The sequence below is a fragment of the Dama dama genome, chromosome 22 (genome assembly GCF_033118175.1).
Source record: "Dama dama isolate Ldn47 chromosome 22, ASM3311817v1, whole genome shotgun sequence".
NCBI classification, from domain to species: domain Eukaryota; kingdom Metazoa; phylum Chordata; class Mammalia; order Artiodactyla; family Cervidae; genus Dama; species Dama dama.
The window spans coordinates 8,740,728-8,763,541 of NC_083702.1; the positions used below are offsets into that span (position 1 = coordinate 8,740,728).

The 22,814-nt window shown below is 41.5% G+C and overlaps 1 protein-coding gene across 6 annotated transcripts in view; it reads right to left on the reverse strand.

The window, feature by feature from the left end:
- The window catches only part of TNRC6B (trinucleotide repeat containing adaptor 6B), a 242,216-nt gene that overhangs the window by 168,843 nt on the left and 50,559 nt on the right, over positions 1-22,814 (reverse strand). For 5 of the 6 annotated variants that reach the window (XM_061124487.1, XM_061124488.1, XM_061124481.1 and 2 more), the window contains exon 2: positions 5,668-5,741. The exons of the other annotated variant lie outside the window; for it this stretch is intronic. The gene's annotated coding sequence lies outside the window, so the exon portion shown is untranslated. The remainder of the gene's footprint in view (positions 1-5,667; positions 5,742-22,814) is intronic. 6 annotated transcript variants of the gene reach the window in all.

Below are 22,814 nucleotides of genomic sequence, written 5' to 3' on the forward strand. Positions count from 1 at the left end.
TGTGTGTGTGTGTAGCATACATACACACATATCCCAGGGAGAGAGGCAGGGAGAGAGTTTTCCCCACCTTATGGGAGCATAATTAGAAAAGGCTGAAGACACTGGAGTAGTAAACAGTTCTGGATTTCTTTCCTCTTTTTATTTGACTTTTGGCAGAGGTTAAGAGTAAAAATCTTTAGCACTTCATCAGTACAAACACTGACCTGTTGGAAAAGTGGCCCACCTAAGAAAATAGGGGACCAGTTGTTATGCTGTAGCAGGGCATCTAGTCTAACTATCAGGCTAGGCTATTGCAAGTGGCTGGGTTTCTTAGGTTTATAATTTATGCTCAATATTTATGGTATTTTATAACTGAAATTCAGGTATGCTCTAATGGTTGATCCTACCTTTCTATTTTAAGAAAATCTGCTTAATAAACTAAATTTCAGTTTATTTATTTTTATATGATAACAGGCCTATAGGGAAAGATAATAAAAAGTAGCAAGTTTTCTTCTAAGAATAAAATGAGTCAAATAAAAGTATATTAAAATTTTATGAATTAAAAATGAACCCAAAAGAAACTACTAAAAGTTTATACAACCTTCAAATTAATTCATTAAATATGTAATTATTAAGGAATAGGAACCACAAAGAAAGCTGAATGCTGGAGAACTGATGCTTTTGAACTATGCTATTGGAGAAGACTCTTGACAGTCCCTTGGACTGCCGGAAATCAAACCAGTCAATTCTAAAGGAAATCAACCCTGAATATTCACTGGAAAGGACTGATGCTGAAGCTGAAGCTCCAATACTTTGGCCACCTGATGCAAAGAACTGACTTACCGAAAAAGACCCTGATGCTGGGAAAGACTGAAGGCAGGAGAAGGGGACAAGAGGATGAGATGGTTGGATGGTATCACCAACTCGATGGACATGAGTTTGAGCAAGTCTGGGAGTTGGTGATGGACAGGGAAGCCTGGCATGCTGCAGTCCATGGTGTTTGCAAAGATTTGGACATGACTGAGTGACTGAATTGAAGTACTGAAACAGACACAAATCTCCATTATAACACAGGTATGAATATTTTTTTCAAATTCTTCAAAGGGCTCAAAGCTACAAAATATGAAAGCTAAAATGATGCTTGACAGTGTACCTTTTTGGCATCAGAGAAATCTTTACAAATACAGCAGATAGGAGACATGCCAATCTGGTTCTGGCACAGGCTTCTCAATAACCATTCACAAGGTTTGAGACCAAAAGATATTTCTGAGAATCTGTTTCTTCACCTGGTGGGTGGGAAAGGATATCAAAACACCCACTGTGCTCATCTAATAAGGTCTGTTGGGAACCAGTGTGTATATATATATAAAACGTAAAATGTGAAATTGGTACAGTGGAAGTCCCTTGACCACCCCCACCCCATTCACTCACTCCACATGAACCAACACTGTCCATTCCCTCTGTAAAACACACAGAAAGTTAATCCAGGCTTTCTCTAGGTGGTTTTGTACCTCACAACTATTTGTGACAGTTGTGCCAAAGCAGAATTACTCTTTCTATGAAGACTAAATTGACAGCCCTGGAAAAACTCGATAACATAACTAGAAAGATGTGGTATACAAACTGCTTCACAAATGTCTTTTAAGTTCCCATTCTACTTTACTGGAACAGAGGTTGTATTTCATAGATGATACATTACAGCCACAGCAGACCAGGAAAGGCATCCCCATTATCTCTGTGCCATTTCCATTTGAATGAGCTTCCCTCTCCGGAGGTTTCATGCTTGGCTCCTCTCCATCCACATACTCCACTCCAGTGGAGGGACAGGATCTTATATGAATGGAGAGATCAGAAGGAGCTATGTGAGCTCGGCCCTCCTGTCTCTTCCCTTTTGAAGCCGCCTGTCCCTCAGGAGCACACATCGTGCTCCACTCTCAGACCCATCAGTACAGGTCCCTCACGGCTACCTGTGACAGGTAAGACTGTTGAATTCTGAGCTTTACTGTTAAGACTCCGTTTCCTCCCGTAGATGTAAGCTGCATTCTCCAATACAGCTGTTTTTTAAAAAATTATTTATTTATGGCTGTGCAGGGTCTTCACTGCTGCGTGGGCTTTCTCTAGTTGTAGAGAGTGGTGGCAACTCTAATTGCGGTGCAAAGGCTTCTCATCGCAGTGGCTTCTTTTGCTGCAAAACACAGGCTCTAGGGCACTCGGGCTTCAGTATTTGGGGCCTGTGGGCTCAGCAGTTGTGATTCTCAGGCTTAGTTGCTCCGCAGCACGTGGCATCTTGCCGGACCAGGGACTGATTCAGTGTCCCTTGCATTAAAAGGCAGATTCTTAACCACTGGACCACCAGGGAAGCACTCCAACACAGCTTTATCAGTGTAAAGATGATATTTTGGTCTCCCAAATCCCCTCTTCTTTTATTTCTCAGTTGGTAGAGAACTCAGTCAAGAGAAAAAATACTACTTATTAGGTCTCTCAAAGACTTAAATCTGGGGCATTAAGACTAGTGTCTTGATTAACAGACATGCAAAATTTGGGGCAAAAGATATATGTCAAACTTCTGAGGCTTCTGTTGGGGCCAGGACTTTGGGCCTTGGTTCTTTTGTGAGGCGGCAAAGTTCTCTGACCTTGTGTTTACATTAGGCCACATGAGTTTTTACAGTTATATACTAGCTTTAACTATTGAGGCCAAATTTGAAGTTTATAAAGCATAGGCCACCCTGCATTTTGACCTTAGTGCAACTCTGTCTTCAGGTGTGTGGCTGTTTCTATAAAGACAAGGTTGTAGGCACTGGGCACAGAAGATTGAGCCAAGGCTTGGGGGCTTTGCTGGCCTCACTGAAGCAACAAGCCACAGTTGGCAGCGGCAGTGATGGTGGAGTGCTGAAAGCTCCCCTAATGTTAGCTGTGCAAGTGGCCCCAGCATACAATGGCCACTCTGGCCTAGCAGGCAAATGCCAGCCGTGCTGGCCTCAGCAAAGGCAAGAGGGCATTAGCAGGCTTGGGTGGCTCCAGAGTAGAGAAGGGTGCTGCCTGACCTTGAATTATGCAGGCACAGCTTTTCCTAAGCAGACATAGCTAAGGCAATGATGAGGCTTTAGGGAAAAGAGATGTTCTTCCTGCAGGCCTTGTAGACATCTAGTGAGTGCAACAGTTACCTGCTGTGTATAAGCTACAAGGCAGCTGAATTTCAAACAGCACAAGCACTATCAAACCAGTAAAGTTCTATGTTTAAATTATTTTCGCTAAGTCTATATAGGCAATTCAAAGGGGGAAGGGAAATTGAGAGGTTTCTCACTAAATGTCAGTTGATGTCCTTTATTTAATTTGCCCTCTTTTGGGGGGGGGTTGATTTTTTACTATCTTTAATGTTTTTTAACGAATTTTTGAGAAAGTTTCGACGCCATTCTTATTTGAAGGGATGGCTCATACCTGTGCCTCAGGGTCTAAGTCAGTTTTCCTGCCCTTTTGATGAAAAGACAGGTGAATAAAGTAGGTGACTGATAGTCTTTACCTGGTGCATTGCGGGCCTCAGCAGATGTTAGTGAGCAAATATGAGGAATGTCCTGCAGGCTCTGTGCTGGGTCTTCTCTAAAAGTTGACCAACATGTTAATATTTCAAAGCCCTCCAAGATCCAGACCTCACCGGTCTTTCTAGCATCATCAGCCTAGCCACAGTGAACTACTTGTGCTCAGGGCTCAGTCATGTCTGACTCTTTGCGACCCCATGGCTGTAGCCTACCAGACTCCTCTGTCCGTGGAATTTCGAAGGCAAGAATACTTGAGTGGGTTGCCATTTCCTTCTCCAACAGTGAACTACTTACAGCTTCCCAAATATGCCAGATTATTTCTGGTTTCCAGGCTTTTGTTCTATCATTCCCTCTGCCTTTCCCTTCCCTGCTCCTCATTCAAGATTCAGCATTTATAAAGTAATTCCTGTCCCATCTCTAGGTAGAACTGATGACTCCTTTCTCAGTATCTGCAAGGGATCTTGTGAGAAACTTATTAGTGGATCTGTAACACTGCATTGGATTTATTTTCTTACATTGATGCCTTACCTATTAGATTATCAATGCTTTGATACCAGACACTATTTTTCAATCTTTGCATTCCCAGATTACTGTGCACCTGGCATTTAATAAGTATCCAATGTAAGGATGACTGAATTAACCAACTAAAGTCTTTTTTACTTAAATTGCAGTTCACCGGGTCCCCATCACATGCCAGATGGTGCTGGACTAGTACAGGAGAATGAGCTTTGGTTTTGAAGGAGCGGAACAATTACTCTTTGTCATTTCTTAGCTGTGTAATCTGGAGCAAGTTACTTAACATTATAATCTTCATTATTTTCATCTATAAAACTGATCAGGAGGAGGTATTACTCCTGCAAGGCGTCCAGGAGCGGCAAACAGGCCCTACAAAAATAGTTCCTTGCCAAGAAGTCTCAGAGGGTTTACACACCAGCAAAGGAGACAGAAAAAAAAAATAACTCTTAATATAAAATAATGTTGTTTTATTGCTGTATCAACAACAGGTGCCCCTGGAACACAGATAAAAAAGAAATTTTGCCAGAAGAGCCTGGGATGAGGGGACAAGAGGAAAGATATAAGCAGGAAAAGTAAATAGTGGCATTCTTCTCTGCTCTTCCAAAATCTAAGCAAAGAAAAAAGCACCCATCAAGGCACCAAGTTGTGAAAAATAACTTCACATCTGGGGAACAGAACACAGTCCAGTTTACAGATAGCAGTGCTCAGCCACGCAGTCGCGGCTGACTCTCTGTGGCTCCATGGGCTGTAGCATGCCAGGCTCCTCTGCCCATGGAATTTTCCAGGCAAGAATACTGGAGTGGGGTGCCATTTTCCTATGCCAGGGGATCTTCCGGGCCCAGGGATTGAACCCAGGCATCTACTGTGTCTCCTGCAGTGGCAGGTGGAATCCTTACTGCTACTGCCACCTGGGAAGCCCTTACAGATAGTGTACTGTAGTGTCAATAGCTCTTCTTGTCCAACTATTTGCGATCCATGGACTGCACATGGAATTTTCCAGGCAAGAATACTGGAGTGCGTTGCCATTCCCTTCTCCAGGGGATCTTCCCAATCCAGGGTCAAACCTGTGTCTCTAACACTGCAGGCAGATTCTTTACCATCTGAGCCATAGAAGCCTCTGAACCAGAGAAGCCTCTTACAGATAAGGGTTTACTAAAAAAGAAGCCAGAAATGTTGTTTGGAATTAGGTCTTGGAGGGGTTTGTAGGATGACATCTGCAGTGACTGGGAGCCATAAGAGCTGTTTAGGCAAAGGGGCAATGTGAGCAAATCTATGGCTAGACGCTGAGTCAGGCCACGTGTGGACTACACACTGGAGCGGGGAGGCACCGGAGGCAGAGGAGCTAGGACACGTGCATGTAACACTGTGAAACTGCTACATCTAATAACAAGTCTAGTTCCATAAAAGGATGGGACACCAAATATCAGTATGAAACTAAATACAGGTATTTTTAAAGGGACCTAGTGAAGTAGAAATGCAAAGGACCAGGGGTGATGGCCACTTTAAGTTCCCTTTCTGTAAGAACTCTGGAAAGAAGCATTAATATCTGAATGTACTTTTCTTTTCTTTTTTTTTAACGTGAAGATGCTCTCATTTCATTGCCCGTATCTGGTGGATATCCATTTTTAAAACTTACCTTTGACAGTATCCTGGGGCAACACAAGCCCGTGAGGATGAGTCTAGACTACATTCAGTGCAAAAACCAAAACCCTGAAAAGAGAAGAAAATCCCAATGAGCCTCATGCTCACAGCAAGACACCTTGGTGAGCAGCAGTCATGTATAAACCCGGGCTTCTCTGCCTACCAGCTACTGACTCTTAGGCCAGTGGCCTAACGGCTCAAGCCTCAGCTTCCTCATTCAACACCGGGAACAACAACAGTGTCTTCCTCATAGGGTTCTCTCAAAGTTTAGATGAAATACTTGTAAAACACTTTTAGCACAGGGCAGGGCACCAGCCACATGCTGGATAAAGGTGAGTGGATATTAAGAATGTGAACTGAAATACTTTCTGGAAAAAAAACATTACAAACTGATATCAAACTTTTATTATTTATTTAACCTTATTTGTTCTACCAGAAAATTACCAAACTGCTTTTTTTTCTCCATTTGACATGAGGATGTCTCATCATCACTTTAGAACTAATGTATCCCAAACTGCACTCTTCATCTCCCACCCCCACCCTGTCCCACCCCAGACTCCATTCTCCAGTCTCCACTGTCTCAGTCAAGGGTGTCATCCTCCACCCAGGTGCTGGGGTCAGAACATCTGATTCATCCTGGATTTCTCACCCCACCTCAATCCTCTTACAGTCAGTCAGCAAACCCTATCATTCCTGCTTTCAAAATATGTATCTTGGATCTACCCATAATTCTTCATTTTCATTGCTATCATCATTTCCTACTTGTGGAGGCCTCTTAGCTGGTTTTCTTGGGCCTACTCCCACTCCTTCCCGAGCCGGTTCTAATTAATTGCTGGAATGGCCTCTTCAGAATCAAAGCAAATGACAGCAAGCTGCTAATAAGTGCAGTGAAAATGTTATTTCATGAAGGAATGTTTTCTCTCTTTATATATATGTGAAGTATATATATATATATATATATATATATATATATACACACACACACACACACACACATGAAATGACAGCCATGTATTATTAGACATTTAAAGATCCCAGGCCAGTTCTTTCATTTTACAATGGCAGAAACAAATGCCAGAAGGATACTCTGCTCAATGTGGGGACAAATGCAGCAGAAATTTATCTGTGATTAGCATCAACACTGCTGTCAGAAAGCCCATCGCTGTTTGGAAGTTGGCCATCTAGTTTCACAATCAAGTTAACATTTCTGTCCAAGAAAGCACATTCCACTTCCCATGGCTACGGATTATAAATTACAGCTTCAGTCCTACCTTAGGTCACAGCATTTGAGGTGGTTTTCTACTTAGTCTCAAAGGTATCTTACTGCCCTCTTATCTACCATCATCTCTACCTTAGCTTATTTTCAGTGCCTGAATCAATAAATCTCAGATGGAATGGTACTATGATGAGTATTTGTTGTTGCTGCTGCTGCTACTACTGCTAAGTCACTTCAGTCGTGTCCGACTCTGTGCAATCCCATAGAAGGCAGCCCACCAGGCTCCCCCATCCCTGCGATTCTCTAAGCAAGAATACTGGAGTGGGTTGCCATTTCCTTTTCCAATGCATGAAAGTGAAAAGTGAAAACGAAGTCGCTCAGTCGTGTCTGACTCTTGCAACCTCATGGACTGTAGCCCACCAGGCTCCTCTGTCCATGGGATTTCCCAGGCAAGGATACTGGAATGGGTTGCCATTTCCTCCTCTAGAGGATCTTCTTGACCCAGGGATCGAACCTGTATCTCCTGCATTGCAACAGATTCCTTATCTCTAAGCCACCTGGGAAGTCCTATGGGTATCAGTAACATTTTAATTATCAGCTTTACCCTCCTATTATACACACTGTTATCCCAACAATCTTCCTTTCTAAAAAGTCAATTTGACCTTTGGGTACATCACTGGCAAAATCTAGTCAGTAACTACCCATTATCGTTAGGGTAAAATTCAAAATCCCTCCAGTCCTGTCATCACTTCACATCCTGGTCACATGGTTGGCACAGGGCTGCCTTGCTCATGATAACGTGCACTTACGTCTCTGGGAGCCCGTTGTCTCATTCCCTTCTACTCCTCTTTTAAGATCTGCCTCAGGGTTAGCTCCTCATAGTTTTCTGTACCCTTCTTGGATGAAGTGTTCCTCCTCTGAGAAATACCATATAATATTGGTAATATCCATGGATCTCTTTTCTTCATGCAACAGAACTCCTTGACAACAAAGACTACCTATGTCTTACATTACCTTTGAACTTGGTTTCAGATGGAGCTCAATAAACACAGACTGAACTGAATGTTGATGTGATCCCAATAACTCAGTACCGCAGTGTGGACGCATCCCCATTAAACGGCACCGGGGAAGGCTGAAGAAGCCAGCCACAGCTTCCAAGATGAGCCTGGCCCTCACAGAGGATGTAAACTCTGTGGTTATGTGTGACGCTCAGCACCTCAGAGAAAGACGGGATTCTTGAACATTTTCTCAACCACAGACTAGCAAGATAAAAGACTTAATTTTCAGTTCTCTATTGTGATTAGTTTCTGCCCAGGCTTAAACATCCTTCTCAGGGTAAACACTAAATTCTGTACCAACATCATATAGGGGTCCATTATTACATATCTTGCTAACAGACAAGCTTAAGACACAGTGGCCAGATCGGTCCTTTGCCTGTTTGGCAGTTGGTCCCAGACACTTGCTGGCGGTCAGTGACGGAAAAGGAGTTAAAGCAGAGGAGTTGCCAGCGGGGGAAACTGGGCAGTTTTCCAAGTACTCTGGAAACAAATTTTTACAGAACAGCTTCATTACTTTCTCTGCAGGGCCGTGAACCTCTGTATCAGATGCATTCCTATTCAAGGTAAACAGAAAATTTAACTCTAAAATCAACACTGAAAATTGTCTAACTGAAGTTATCTACAGCACTGTTTTCCTTCTAAGGTATGAGTAATGGCAAATTCCTCCCAAACACCATCTGAAATGTTCAGAACCACCGTATAATCCTTCCGTCTGATCACATGTAGCCATGGCAGGAAACTACCTGAACTGCTCTAGTTTTCTCTATTCTCTCGCAGAGTCACCAAATTGGTCTTGAAATTCACACACAGTGGGGTGGGAAGGTTCAGTGGATCTTGGACTACATCAATTTCCAGGCCCTGCAAAACTTCAAGTAGGCTTAAAGAGTTTCTCCACAGCCAAGTACAGAACTAAACTCACCAGATGGAATTAGAACTGAATCCTTTACAAGGAATATGAAAAGAAGTACATATCCAATAAACTATATTTACTAATAATGCCTCTGATATGATGGAGTTTTAATTTTCAAAGTTGATTGTTCGGCATGATTCTTCTAAATATAATTTAAATTCTCATTTCAAAAACTTCAAGCAATATACGCAAAGTCCTTGACCACTGCCCTCTCTCCCTGCCCTGGTCCTCCCAGGACTCACCACTACTGTTATGTTTGATAATCAGCATAATTCTCAAGATTGCAGATTATTAAGAATACACTGTAAACTTTTGAGTCACAAATAACACTGAAAACCCGGACTGTCTACATTGTTGGCAACTGGCCTAATTTCAAACAAGATGTCTGGAAGAGCAGCAGATGTGGGGGTGGAGCAAAACACCAGCAATGAGGCCAGGGAGGTTTTCCTGGGAGGCGAGCACAGACCAGGAGACTAAGGGCAGACAGGAGGGTACTATGAATCCAGCTCTATATGCGGGGCACACAGCCCAAGAGGGCAAAAAGAAACCTATTGAATTAAGTGACACCAATAATAAAGTCAGAGCCTAAGGGGCGCAGATAGAGGTAGTACTACCACAGGAAGATGGGTTTATTTAGCTACCAACACCCAGAGCTCCAAGTGCTACTTGCAGTTTTAGGTCACTTCTATTTCAGTTCAACACTTTGGAAATTCTGTAAAAATGTTCAAGTCTGCCCAGCCCATTCCTAAAATCACCCCCCTTTAACCCTAAAATCTCCTCCAGACTGTGTGCCCTTCCTCTCCTCTAGTCAAGCTCCATTTCCAGGGCATCTTCCCCACCGAGGGATCAAATCTGGGTCTCCTACACTGCAGGCGGATTATGTCCTGTCTGAGCCATTAGGGAATATCCCTTAAAATATATATATTTGGCTTCACGAGGTCTTAGTTGTGGCATGTAAGATCTTTAGTCATGACATGTAAGATCTTTAGTCATGACATGTGGGATCTAGTTTTCTGACCAGGGACCAAACCCAGGACCCCTGCTTTGGGAGCTCAGAGTCTTAGCCACTGGACCACCAGGGAAGTCCCAAGCTCTTTAAACAGAAGTTTTATTTGTGGTCTCAGTGTCCTAATCTCTCATGGACTTAATCATCAACATTTGGTTTCTTTCCCTATCACTCCCTGTTGTCAAATACAATGGCTATCATTGAATTATTTGCTGTAACCTTTCTCTGGCTTCTAAAAATTAGAAGGATCTGAAACACCTGTCATTTGGAAGCCCCTTTTCCATCTAGATGTTAAGGACATGAGATCCCATCACTAGGCCAGGGGCACTTTGCTTTAGTTCCTGGTCCTTGGCTGTGTCTGGGTCTCCCTGTCTCCCTAGGCTTGCAGCTAGTCCAAGGCCTTTGTCAATATTGTTGATTTTCAGATTCCCATCATGGGCAGGGGGTTGCTGGGTGAGGAGCAGCTGCTTGTGCATGGAGGATTGGGGAACAAACATCATGGTGAAGAAATTCAACTCAACTCCTGGCTTTAAGGATTTGAGCATCGTTCTGATGCTCAAACTGACATGGAACATATTTAGTCCCTTTAACCCACAGAAGGGGTTTCCCTGGTGGCTCAGACAGTAAAGAATCTGCCTGCAATGCAGCAGACCCAGGTTCAATCCCTGGGTCGGGAAGATCCCCTGGTGAAGGGCATGGCAACCCACTCCAGTATTCTTGCTTGGAGAATCCCATGGACAAAGGAGTCTGGCAGGTTACAGTCCATGGGATGGCAAAGAGTTGGACACAACTGAGCTACTGAACAACAACATATCTCAATGACTCCCAAATCTCTCTCTAGGGCTGACCTTTCTTACAACCTTCAAAGCCATCTATATAACTTCCTAATGTCAATAGACTTCTCTACCTCATGTTCCACAGGTCCCTAAAACACAATAAAATGAAACAAAATAATCCTCCCCTTAAAATAATCTGCCTCTCTTGGGAATACTAGCATTCCACTCAAAAATCTGGAACCATGACCTCCATCTTCCTCTCACCAAACTCTGTCAGCTCTGCTGCTGCTGCTAAGTCACCTCAGTCATGTCTGACTCTGTGCGACCCCATAGACGGCAGCCCACCAGGCTCCCCCGTCCCTGGGAATCTCCAGGCAAGAACACTGGAGTAGATTGCCATTTCCTTCTTCAATGCATGAAAGTGAAAAGTGAAAGTGAAGTCTCTCAGTCGTGTCCAACTGTTAGCAACCCCATGGACTGCAGCCCACCAGGTTCCTCCATCCATGGGATTTTCCAGGCAAGAGTACTGGAGTGGCGTACCACTGCCTTCTCCTCTGTCAGCTCTAATCCTCCAATATTTCAACAGGTACTTTCTTCCCTATTCCTGTCATCTCTGCCTTAGTTCTGGCATAGTTTCCACTGAATTATTCCACTTGTTTTTAAAACTGGTTTTCTCATCCTTAAGACCCACCCCACCCCCACTGCCATTAGAATTACCGTTATAAAGGTAATTTATAACAGGGCCTTTGCAATGCCTCTCATCCATCTTCAAGATGAAATCCAATTCCACTGCATGGTATATAAGGCCTGGGATCCATTCAGCTCTCAGCTTCATCTCACAAAACCACTCTGCTTTCAGTTTCTCTTAAGCACCACAGGGTTTCACGTGTCTGTGACTTTGTACACGTGTCAACTGGACTCCCTCTCTCACAGGGCAAATTTCAATTTTGATGATGCAAGAAAAGGGAAACCTTTCCTATGAAGTTTGTCTTGATTCTTCTCTTTTGCTACAGGCGCTCTGGATGGGTCCTTCCTCTGGGTTAGCAACTATACTCGGTATATATTTCCACTAGGCTTGTTTATGTTGTATAGACTACAAGGTTGTAAGTTTTCTAAAGACAGGAAGGGCTAAGTCTTTTTATAACTGTATCACCATCATGTAAAACAGTGCCAGTGCAAAGGATATTCCAATAAACTCTCCTGAAACAAAAACATGCATTTGGAGGAGGAAGATATAAAATCAACTCAATATAATATTTTTTGTTTAATCAAATAAGGATGCTATTCATCACTTATAACAGTACATCCAGGGCCACAGTACTGATTCCAATCATTCACTCGGTGAATGAGCCACCTGCCAGGTTTCATGTCTGTTCTAGAAATACCATGTTGAAGTCATGCTAGGCTCTCAGGGCACTGTGCTACCCACAGGAACCCACAGATTTCCACGGAGAAGCTGTGAAGAAACTCTGGGACTGAGAACAGGACCCTGGCATAAAGATGTTAAATTTATTCTTGTAACTTTTAAGTCAGGGAAGAGTTGCCTAATAAATAAACTGAAGCAGAGATGAAGAAAAAGGCATGTGCCTCACCTTCAACTACTAATCAAGTTTGGTCAAATGGAACTAATGCCCTCTGGCTTAGTCCAGGACAACTTGTCAATTCTTTAACACAAAGGGCTTCAGAAAGTAAAGCTACCCTCTAAGACCTACACAAACTGCTAGTCACATGAAGGTGGGGGCGGGATGGTGGGGAATAATGACTGCCAGCTCTAAGAAGAGCAGAGCAGCTACTGAACAGCAGATTCAACTCAAGCAGCTTTCCCGAGGCTTACGAAACGCCCAGCACTATGCTCGCTGGTTTCAGAACAAGGGCCTCTGACTAGGTTTTATTGCAATCATTGGGCACAAAGAATTAAAGAGATTAGGGGGCTTCCCTGGCGGTCCAGTGGCTAAGACTCCGTGCTCCCAACACAGGAGACCAGGGTTCAATCCCTGATCAGAGAACTAGATCCCACATGCCATAAATAAGAGCTCACCTGCCACAAATAGAGAGCCCACATGTCACAACAAAGATGGAAGATTTGTCGTGCTTCAAATAAGACTCGTGCAGCCAAATAAATATTTAAGAAAAGGGAAATAATTAAACAGGCTAAGATGCTCAGCTTTTGCACCCAATATATTGATGATCTGTGATCAGAAAGTCTTTATTCTTTTTCCATGTTGTATATTAAATTTATGTAGTTTTAAAAAAATCAAATAGTTATTTCTATGAAGATTGTCTACAAAATTTCAAATGCATATTGGTTCTTCACTAAAACAGTAAGGGAAAATTTAATACTGATAGTGAAGATAATAATAATATGAAACTATTTATGCTGTGTTCAGCAATATACATCATGGACATCTCATTTAAGATATGATCCCTATCCTTAGAGCTTCCCTGGTGGCTGAGATGGTAAAGAATCTGCCGGCAGTGCAGGAGACCCAGGTTCAATCTCTAGGTTGGGAAGATCCCCTGGAGAAGGGAATGGCAACCCACTCCAGTATTCTTGCCTGAAGAATCCCAAGGACAGAGGAGCCTGGTGGGCTACAGTCCATGGGGTTGCAAAGAGTCGGACATGACTAAGCGACAAACACTTTCCCTATCCTTAGAGGTCTTACATTATTGGAAGGAGAAGAAAATCAGCACACCAAGCAGTTCACAAAACCTAAGCACTAAGCCGTGTGGCACAGAAGTTTTGAGGAGGCAGAGAAAATGGTGGGCTGGACAACCTGTGTAGCCTTCAGAGAGATACTAAGATCCCAGATGGAACTGATGGGATCTAAAGCAGTGATTCTCAAACTTTTTCATCTCAGGGTCTCTTTACATTCCTAAAAATTATTAAGGATCCCCAAAAGCTTTTGTTTATGTGGCTTGTAGTTAACAATATTTACAGGTGGCTCAGAGGTAAAGAATCCGCCTGCCAATGCAGGAGACATGGGTTCAATTCCCGAGTCAGGAAGGATCCCCTAGAGAAGGATATGGCAACTCACTCCAGTATTCTTCTCTGGGAAATCCCATGGAGAGAGGAGCCTGGCAGGCCATGATCCGTGGGGTCACAAAAGAGTTGGATACGACTTAACAACTGAACAACAACAAACACATTAAAAATGATAACTATGAAAAATTTAAAATATTCATTCATAAATATTTAAATGTATAAGTAATAAATGATTACCTTTTAACATTTTTAAATTAAAAATATTTTAAAGGCTAAAAATTTAGAGAACAGTGCCACGTTTTTACACTTTCGTTACCTTTGATATTTTGCAAGTATCAGACAAAAGCTATATCCTAATATCTGCTTTTGCATTCAATCTTTTGCAGTATTGCATGCCATGTAGCCTCTGGAAAACTCCACTGTACAGTCAGGAATGAGTTTAAAAGGCATATAACATCTTAACATTATTAAAGAGTTGTGATTTCATGGACCCCCTGGAAGGATCTAGACCTGGGGGAGTGCGAGGGATCCGTGGACCACACTTCGGGGGATTGTTAATTTTAAAAGAGAAAGAAAATGCTATATGCAAGGGCTGGGCAGGAGGGAAATACGTGGCCGGAGAGCCATAATTTCTAAGTACGCAATGCTTCCCTGTAAACTCTTGGCTACAACCAGGCTCACCTTCATCGTGAGCCTCAGAGACAGAAATGGCCAGGCAAGGTGGGTACCAGAAGCCTCCTCTATCCCCATGGTGGTCTGTGCCCACAGAGGAGTCTCTGAAGCCCCTGTAACATTCCCTGGAGGCCACGTCAGCCCTTGTTTGCTGGCACCTCCACTGAGCTCTCCTCCCAGAAGCTGTAAATGGCTCACAAGAAACTGCCTTGCCGGGGCTTCCCAAGGCTGTGTTTACTAACTGCAAAACCATCTCTTTGCTACAGTCTCAGATTCTTCAGACATTTCTTGATCTGGCTGTCTTAAAAAACACATTTAACATCAGCCACGTAGCCAGTTTTTCCTTGCCAATAATCATGGGAGTTTGCTATTCCGTTCTCGTGCATCTTGCGACTGTAAAAACAGTTCCCGGAGCATCATATGTCATGGATCTAGTTGCCACAAACTGAAAACATTTTCTTCATATTTTGTGGCACAAACTAAAAGCATGCTGGATGTGGTTTGCATACAGTCCATCTCTGGCCAAAAAAGAGGCTTAAATATATGGATAGATGGAGAAAGGGGGTGGCCATCACCATCATTAAACTGTTTGATCAATCAACGTTCAATAGTATATAACTATGGCAAAGTTCTAAATGAAAATGAAACATTCTAAAATTATTCTGCAATAAGTACAGTTGTTCTCTTCATGCAGCAAGCTTTAAGTTAACAGTTATTTTATAGCTGAGAGAAGCACAGATGAAACAGAAACTTCTTTTTAGTCTTTTAAATAAAAAACTATACAATAAAAGCAATCATGAGTCTACATAGTTTTTCAGTCTTTTTTATGCCATTTTTTAGTAAACATATTTATTAAGGTCCCTTTACAGAAGAGGATAGGTCATTTTGAAGCCAAAGTGAAACTGAAACTTTAAAAGAGATTTCCACTTCTGGGAATGCTAAACTAGGTAATTCAGACCAACAAGCCTATCCTGCTAAGAACAGCCTAGAAAATCTGGAAAAAATATTAAAAATAATCTTCAAGGCAGAGGAGCACTAATAAGTTAATTAAGAATTGCCATGCATAAAAATCAATTTCAGGTGAACTATGTATCCAAATGTGAAAGATAAGTAGTAAAGCTTTTGGAAAACAATGTGGGATGTTACCATCACCAAGGCACTGGGAAGGAGCTCTTTTTAAACAGGAAACAAGAGTACCCATGGTCAAAAACAGATAAAATATAATCGTATCAAAATTCAATTTTTGTTCACCATAAGACATCCTCAGGAAAATAAAAAAGCGGGTCATATAAAACCAATAAAGGACTCATATTCAAAATAAAAAGGAGTTCTGACAAGGAAGCGAAAGATAACAATAGGAAAATGGGCAAGAGGCTAGGTGAGGCACATCACCAAATAAACAAACAAACCAAAAAAAAACAAATAAAAAATTATCAAACCTCAATAATAAATAAGAAAAATACAAAAGAAAACCATAATGGAAAAAAAAAAGAAAATCACAGCGATATAACATTGTATACCAGAACAATTAAAAATTCTAAAGTCTGATAATAAGTGTGACCAAGGGTATGGAACAATGGGAAAAACCATGTACTACTTGATAAACAGCTATATCCACTTTATCAAAATTCTCCAAGCCAAGCTTCAGCAATACATGAACCGAGAACTTCCAGATGTTCAAGATGGTTTAGAAAAGGCAGAGGAACCAGAGATCAAATTGCCAACATCCGCTGGATCATCGAAAAAGCAAGAGAGTTCCAGAAAAACATCTATTTCTGCTTTATTGACTATGCCAAAGCCTTTGACTGTGTGGATCACAATAAACTGTGGAAAATTCTGAAAGAGATGGGAATACCAGACCATCTGACCTGTCTCTTGAGAAACCTGTATGCAGGTCAGGAAGCAACAGTTAGAACTGGATTTGGAACAACAGACTGGTTCCAAATAGGAAAAGGAGTACGTCAAGGCTGTATATTGTCACCCTGCTTATTTAACTTCTATGCAGAGTATATCATGAGAAACGCTGGGCTGGAAGAAGCACAAGCTGGAATCAAGATTGCCGGGAGAAATATCAATAACCTCAGATATGCAGATGACACCACCCTAATGGCAGAAAGTGAAGAGGAACTAAAAAGCCTCTTGATGAAAGTGAAGGAGGAGAGTGAAAAAGTTGGCTTAAAGCTCAACATTCAGAAAACTAAGATCATGGCATCTGGTCCCATCACTTCATGGGAAATAGATGGGGAAACAGTGGAAACAGTGTCAGACTTTATTTTTTTGGGCTCCAAAATCACTGCAGATGGTGATTGCAGCCATGAAATTAAAAGACACTTACTCCTTGGAAGGAAAGTTATGACCAACCTAGATAGCATATTTAAAAGCAGAGACATTACTTTGCCTACAAAGGTCTGTCTAGTCAAAGCTATGGTTTTTTCAGTGGTCATGTATGGATGTGAGAGTTGGACGGTGAAGAAAACAGAGAGCCGAAGAATCGATGCTTTTGAACTGTGGTGTTGGAGAAGACTCTTGAGAGTCCCTTGGACTGCAAGAAGATCCAACCAGTCCATCCTAAAGGAGACCAGTCCTGGGTGTTCACTGGAAGGACTGATGTTGAAGCTGAAACTCCCATACTTTGGCCACCTCATGCCAAGAGTTGACTCATTAGAAAAGACCCTCATGCTGGGAAGGATTGGGGGCAGGAGGAGAAGGGGACGACAGAGGATGAGATGGCTGAATGGCATCACCGACTTGATGTACACGGGTTTGGGTAGACTCTAAGAGTTGGTGATGGACAGGGAGGCCTGGCATGCTGCGATTCATGGGGCTGTAAAGAGTCGGACACGACTAAGCGACTGAACTGAACTGAACTGATATCTACTTTGGAATGCAGTCTGGCATTACTCTTCTACAGTTGAAAACAGACATACTTCATGGTCCAGCAATTCCACTCCCAGGTAGATACCCCAAAGAACTCATGCACAGGGGAACCAAAAGATACACAAAAATTTTCAAAGCAGCACTACTGTATGAGCCCCCAGCTGGGGACAACACAGATATTCTCAACAGTAGAATAGCATATTCATTAAATGAAATACCATATAGCAATGAATATCAAGAAATAACAACCACACAGAGCAAAATGGATGGATTTCAAAAACATAATGACCACATAATAAAAGAATATATAGTGTGTGACTCTGTTCAAAATAAGCCAAACTTATAATGTTTAGAGGTATGTAGGTGATAAAAGGAGAAAGGAAAGAAAAGAAATCAGAAGAGTGGTTACCTGCAGGTGGAAGTCGGGGTGTCACTAGAAAGCTCACTAAGGACTGCTGGTTCCTGGAATGTTCTAGTCTTTGATCTCAGAACTGGTTATTTTTAAAAAACTAAGTTTTACATTTGTATTTTACACACCTCTCTGGTTGTGCAATGTATTTCACAATAAAAAAGAATGAAAGCAAAACAAAGATCAAATAAATACAAAGGAAAAAGTGGTATATTTGCTATAACTTTAAAAATTAGATGACAGAACCCAAATTCCTTAGCTGGCATCCGGCCGTTCATTATCCAGTCCTGCATTTCTAGTCTCATCTCTTGCCACCCACCCCCTTCACAAGTAGTAGAAGGAGTCTGCCACACTCGGACTCCACCCCGAGCTCTCCTTACCTTCACTCCTGATGTTCTTTGTCTAGAAAACCATGGAGACAAAACCCAGTCATGATTCTGTCAGACTAAGTACAAACATTCAAGACACAGCTTGGATGTCATCTCCAGTGAGAGAGCTTTTCAGGAGACACAGATTCTAGGGCCACACTGACTGGTTCAAATTCCAGATTGGCCATTTACTGGGCAGTGTGACCTTGGTCAATTTATCAACCATAATCTTGTAGATTCTTTACCTATAAAAATGAGTATAAAAATACAACCTGCCTCACTAGGTTTTTGTAATGATTCAATGAGTAAATATATGCAAAGTGTCTGGAACATGCCTGGGAGAGAATAAACACTGGATATTAGCTATTATTATTATCTAGCTACTATCAGTAGCTATTATTATCAAGTATTATTATTAACTAGGTATTAGCAGGCTGAGTGCTGAAGAATTAACGCTTTTGAATTGTGGTACTGGAGAAGACTCTTGACAACAGACCCTTGGATTGCAAGGAGATCAAACCAGTCAATTCTAAAAGAAATCAACCCTGAATATTCATTAGAAGCTCTGATGCTGAAGCTGAAGTTCCAATATTTTGGCCACCTGATGAGTGAGTCGACTCACTGGAAAAGACCCTGATGCTGGGAAAGACTGAAGGCAAAAGGAGAAGGGGGTGGCAAAGGATCAGATGGTTAGATAGCAACACCAACTCAATGAACATGAATCTAAGCAAACTCCAGGAGATAGTGGAGGACAGGGGAGCCTGGCATGCTACAGTCCATGGGGATGCAAAATCAGACATGACTTGACAACTGAACAAAAACAACAACAACAATTACTATTAAATCACTATACTCTGATAATGCCCCATCCCCCAAAGTCCCTCCAGATTAACTACTCTTCCTCTGGGTTCCCACGGCTCAGTATTATAGCTTATTTTCCTTCATATAGTCCTTATGGTTAGTTACTTCCTTGAGAGCAGTAACTAAGTCTTTCACACCTCAATCCCCAACATCTAGCACAGTGCCTAACATGTAGTAGATGTTCAATGTAGTATCTGTGAAATGAATAAGCTACAAAGGCTCCAAACATGGATCTCTAAAACATATAAGAGGTCCTTCAGTGCTGCTCTGTTCTGTATGAACAATACAAACTGGAAGCACTGTCTTAATTTTATACCTAAAATGGGAGAATTTACAGTTATGTAAATTATGCCACAATAAAGATTTAAAAAAAAAAAAACACAAATATTTGACATTCTTTTACAGCTAGCTAGAATTCCAATCCTCATTCCAGAAGTCCTCAAACCAGTCAATCCTAAAGGAAATCAATCCTGAATATTCACTGGAAGGACTGATGTGGAAGCTGAAGCTCCAGTACTTTGGCCACCTGATGCAAAGAGCCAACTCACTGGAAAAGAACCCGATGTTGGGAAAGACCAAAGGCAAAAGAAGGGGGTGGCAGAGAAGGAGATGGCTAGATAGCATCACCAACTCAATGGACATGAATGTGAACAAACTCCAGGAGATAGTGGAGGACAGAGGAGCCTCGAGGGCTGCAGTCCATTGGCTCATAGAGAGTCAGATACGACACAGCAACTGAAGGACAAACAACAGAATTCCCACATCTTTAAAATCTCACCCACACACGGGAGAAATAGCATAGAAATAACAAGAAAAATCAGCTTTTAAAAACTAAAAAGCAAAAATATGTCATGTACTAAATCTCTTTAAAACCCAAAGCATCATCTCTATACTTATTTTCAAGTCCAGGATCAACAAAGGATCTTGACATACAAAAAAGGATCTTGACATACAGGCTTTCACTGTCATTTATTTCATCCCACCTATACATAAAGACATATACTCTGGCCTCAATTGTATTTATAATTGCAAATATAAATATTTGGCATAATGCCTCCCCCTTTTTAATGGCCAAACAGCAAGCATAAGAAAAAGGTAAATATGGAAAGCACAGTATATAATGAGATAAAAATAATAATATACATACAATAAATAGGATTTCTAAATAGGGTATAAGCTAACTCTTAGAAATCGAATCTTTATACAAGTGTACTTCAGACTGAATTCTAGAGCAAGTCCTAAAATATTATCCAAATTAGTTTGCTGAACTGGAATCATTAAATTGGATATTGCTTAAAGTAGGTCCCTTGCATGGGCATTAAAGTATTTGGTAATACAGAAATTTACTTGCAAAGTCACTTTTCATAAAGAGATGACTTAGAACAGGAGAAATTACACTGGTTGGGTGTCAAGTGTAAGCTGTATTTTATTTAAATCTCATTTTAGATGTATTGCACTGCAGACTCTTGAATAGGGAAATTCTTGAATAGGGAAACAAGATGAAAGAAGGGTTTTTAAGAGTAAACCTGGTGGCAGTGTTTAGAAGATGTCTCTTGTGCTTCCTGCTACTTTGTCTCTCATATCTATTCAGTCCCCAAAGGCCATTCATCTTTCTTCTGCAATGTGGTTCAGGTTAATCCCTTTCTCTCCATGTCTACTCCCTCCACTACAATCCTAACTTGTATCAGGAGGTGTTAAAGGACAGGAAAACTGGGAAAAGAAGCCAAAACTAGAGGCCATTTAGAAAAATCTAGATGGAAAGGAAGAGGACTCGGTCTTAAGCAGTAGTTCTCAAAGTAGAGTCCCCCAGTTCAGCAGCAGCAGCATCACCAGGGAATTGACAGAAATGTAATTTCTAAGGCTTTACTCAGACCTACTGACTCAGAAACTCTGTAGGCAGGGCCAGCAATCTGTACTTTTTAAAGAGCCCTCCATGTGATTCTGATGGAGGCTAAATTTTTGAGAATTAGTGGTTTGGAAAGAAGTAGAGAGGAAGGAATGGGCCAAGATGAGGAGAGTATTTGGGAACCTAATAAGAATTTCTATCACAAGGTCCCTCCAACCTCCAACCTAACCTATCCAAAAAGAAATGGTCTTCTCCAAACCTGCTCTTCAAGTGTCATTCCTTTGTGATGCTACAATCCGGTACATTGCTTATGTTCAATCTCCCTTCCCATTAATTCTCATCCAATATACTAATCTCCTTGACTCCACCGTTGAAGCACTTGTCAATCAAGGAGAAAAGAATGTGCAATGAAAGGGAAATTTGGGCTTCCCTGGTAGCTCAGTGGTAAACAATCCGACTGCCAACGCAGGAGAAATAAGAGACGTGGGTTCAATCCCTGGGTGGGGAAGATCCCCTGGAGGGCATGGCAACCCACTCCAGTATTCTCACCTGGAGAATCCCATGGATAAAGGAGCCTGCTGGGCAACAGTCCATGGGGTCACAGCAGGCGATAGGGTCACAAATAGCTGGACACAACTAAAGTGACTTAGCACAACACACAGCACACGAAGGAAATTATGATTAAAAGGATTCCTCAAATCAGTGGAGAAAAGCTAAGCTATTCAATAAGTGATTTTCAAATAACCAGCTAGTCATTGCAGGAGTGGAGAGTGGAAAACTATATTCCTTTCACCAATTCTGAGGTGCATAATTTTTTCTTTACATGGTAACATCTTTGAAATCCAGACAGATTTTATAATTAATGAATGTCATCTTATGTCTTTTTTTTTTTTGTCATCTTATATCTTATGATTAACTGAGAGCATTCTTCCTTCCTTAGTGGAGCACAAAATAACGGTATATCTTACAAGTGATGGTATCTAAAATTCAATATAGTACTATAACCTCTAACATTTACTGAATGCATATTATGGGCCAGTCATGTTCAGTTCAGTTCAGTTCAGTTCAGTCGCTCAGTCCTGTCCGACTCTTTGCGACCCCATGGACTGTAGCACACCAGGCTTCCCTGTCCATCACCAACTCCCGGAGCTTACTCAAACTCATGTCCATTGAGTCGGTGATGCCATCCAACCATCTCATCCTCTGTCATCCCCTTCTCCTCCTGCCTTCTATTTTTCCAGCATCAGGGTCTTTTCCAGTAAGTTAGTTCTTCACATCAGGTGGTCAAAGTATTGGAGCTTCAGCTTCACCATCAGTTCTTCCAATTATATTTAGGACTGATTTCCTTTAGGATTGACTGGTTTGATCTCCCTGAAGTCCAAGGGACTCTCAAGAGTCTTCTCCAACACTTCTCCAACACAACACTTTCAAGAGTCTTCTCCAACACAATGCTTCAGATTTATTAACCCATTCACTTGTTTAAAACCCCCACACGAAGTGTATTACTGTCAATCCATTTCATAGAGAAGGAAATTGAAGCAGAGAGATTAAATAACATAGTCAAGGGCAACAGAACTCAAGCTTACTCCAGAGTATTAAACTCTTTCTTAATTACTGTGTTAAAGCTGAAAGCTCAAAACACTCTTCTATTTCCTCCATTCATCATAAAATGGTCTTTATTTCAAAATGTTTTGATTTCATCATCATTTTTGAAAATAATTATTTTTCTCTCGGCACTTTGACAACAGCATTCTGTCTCGTGGCTGCCACTCTGGCTAATGAGAACTCAGCTATCATTCTGAGAATAGTCTGCTTTCTCTCTCTGGCCACTATTAAGATCCTATATTTGCCAAAGAATTGAGGGGATATTTCTCTTTCTTTATTCTGTTTGAACTTACTAATTCAGAGGATTCAAGTATTTCATCAATTTTGGAAAATCTCAGTCATTATCTCTTCAAATAATGACTCTCTCTCAATTTTTCTATTATCTCCTTCCAGAATTCTGATTAGATGTTATGTTAAACCTCATTGTATCTTTCATATGCCTTAATCTTTCTTTTACATTTTCTCTTTGTTTCTCTGGATTTCCTGTGGGCAATTTCTTTAGCTCTATCTTCTAGTTCATTAATTCTCTCTTCATGTGTCTGATCTGCTATTTAA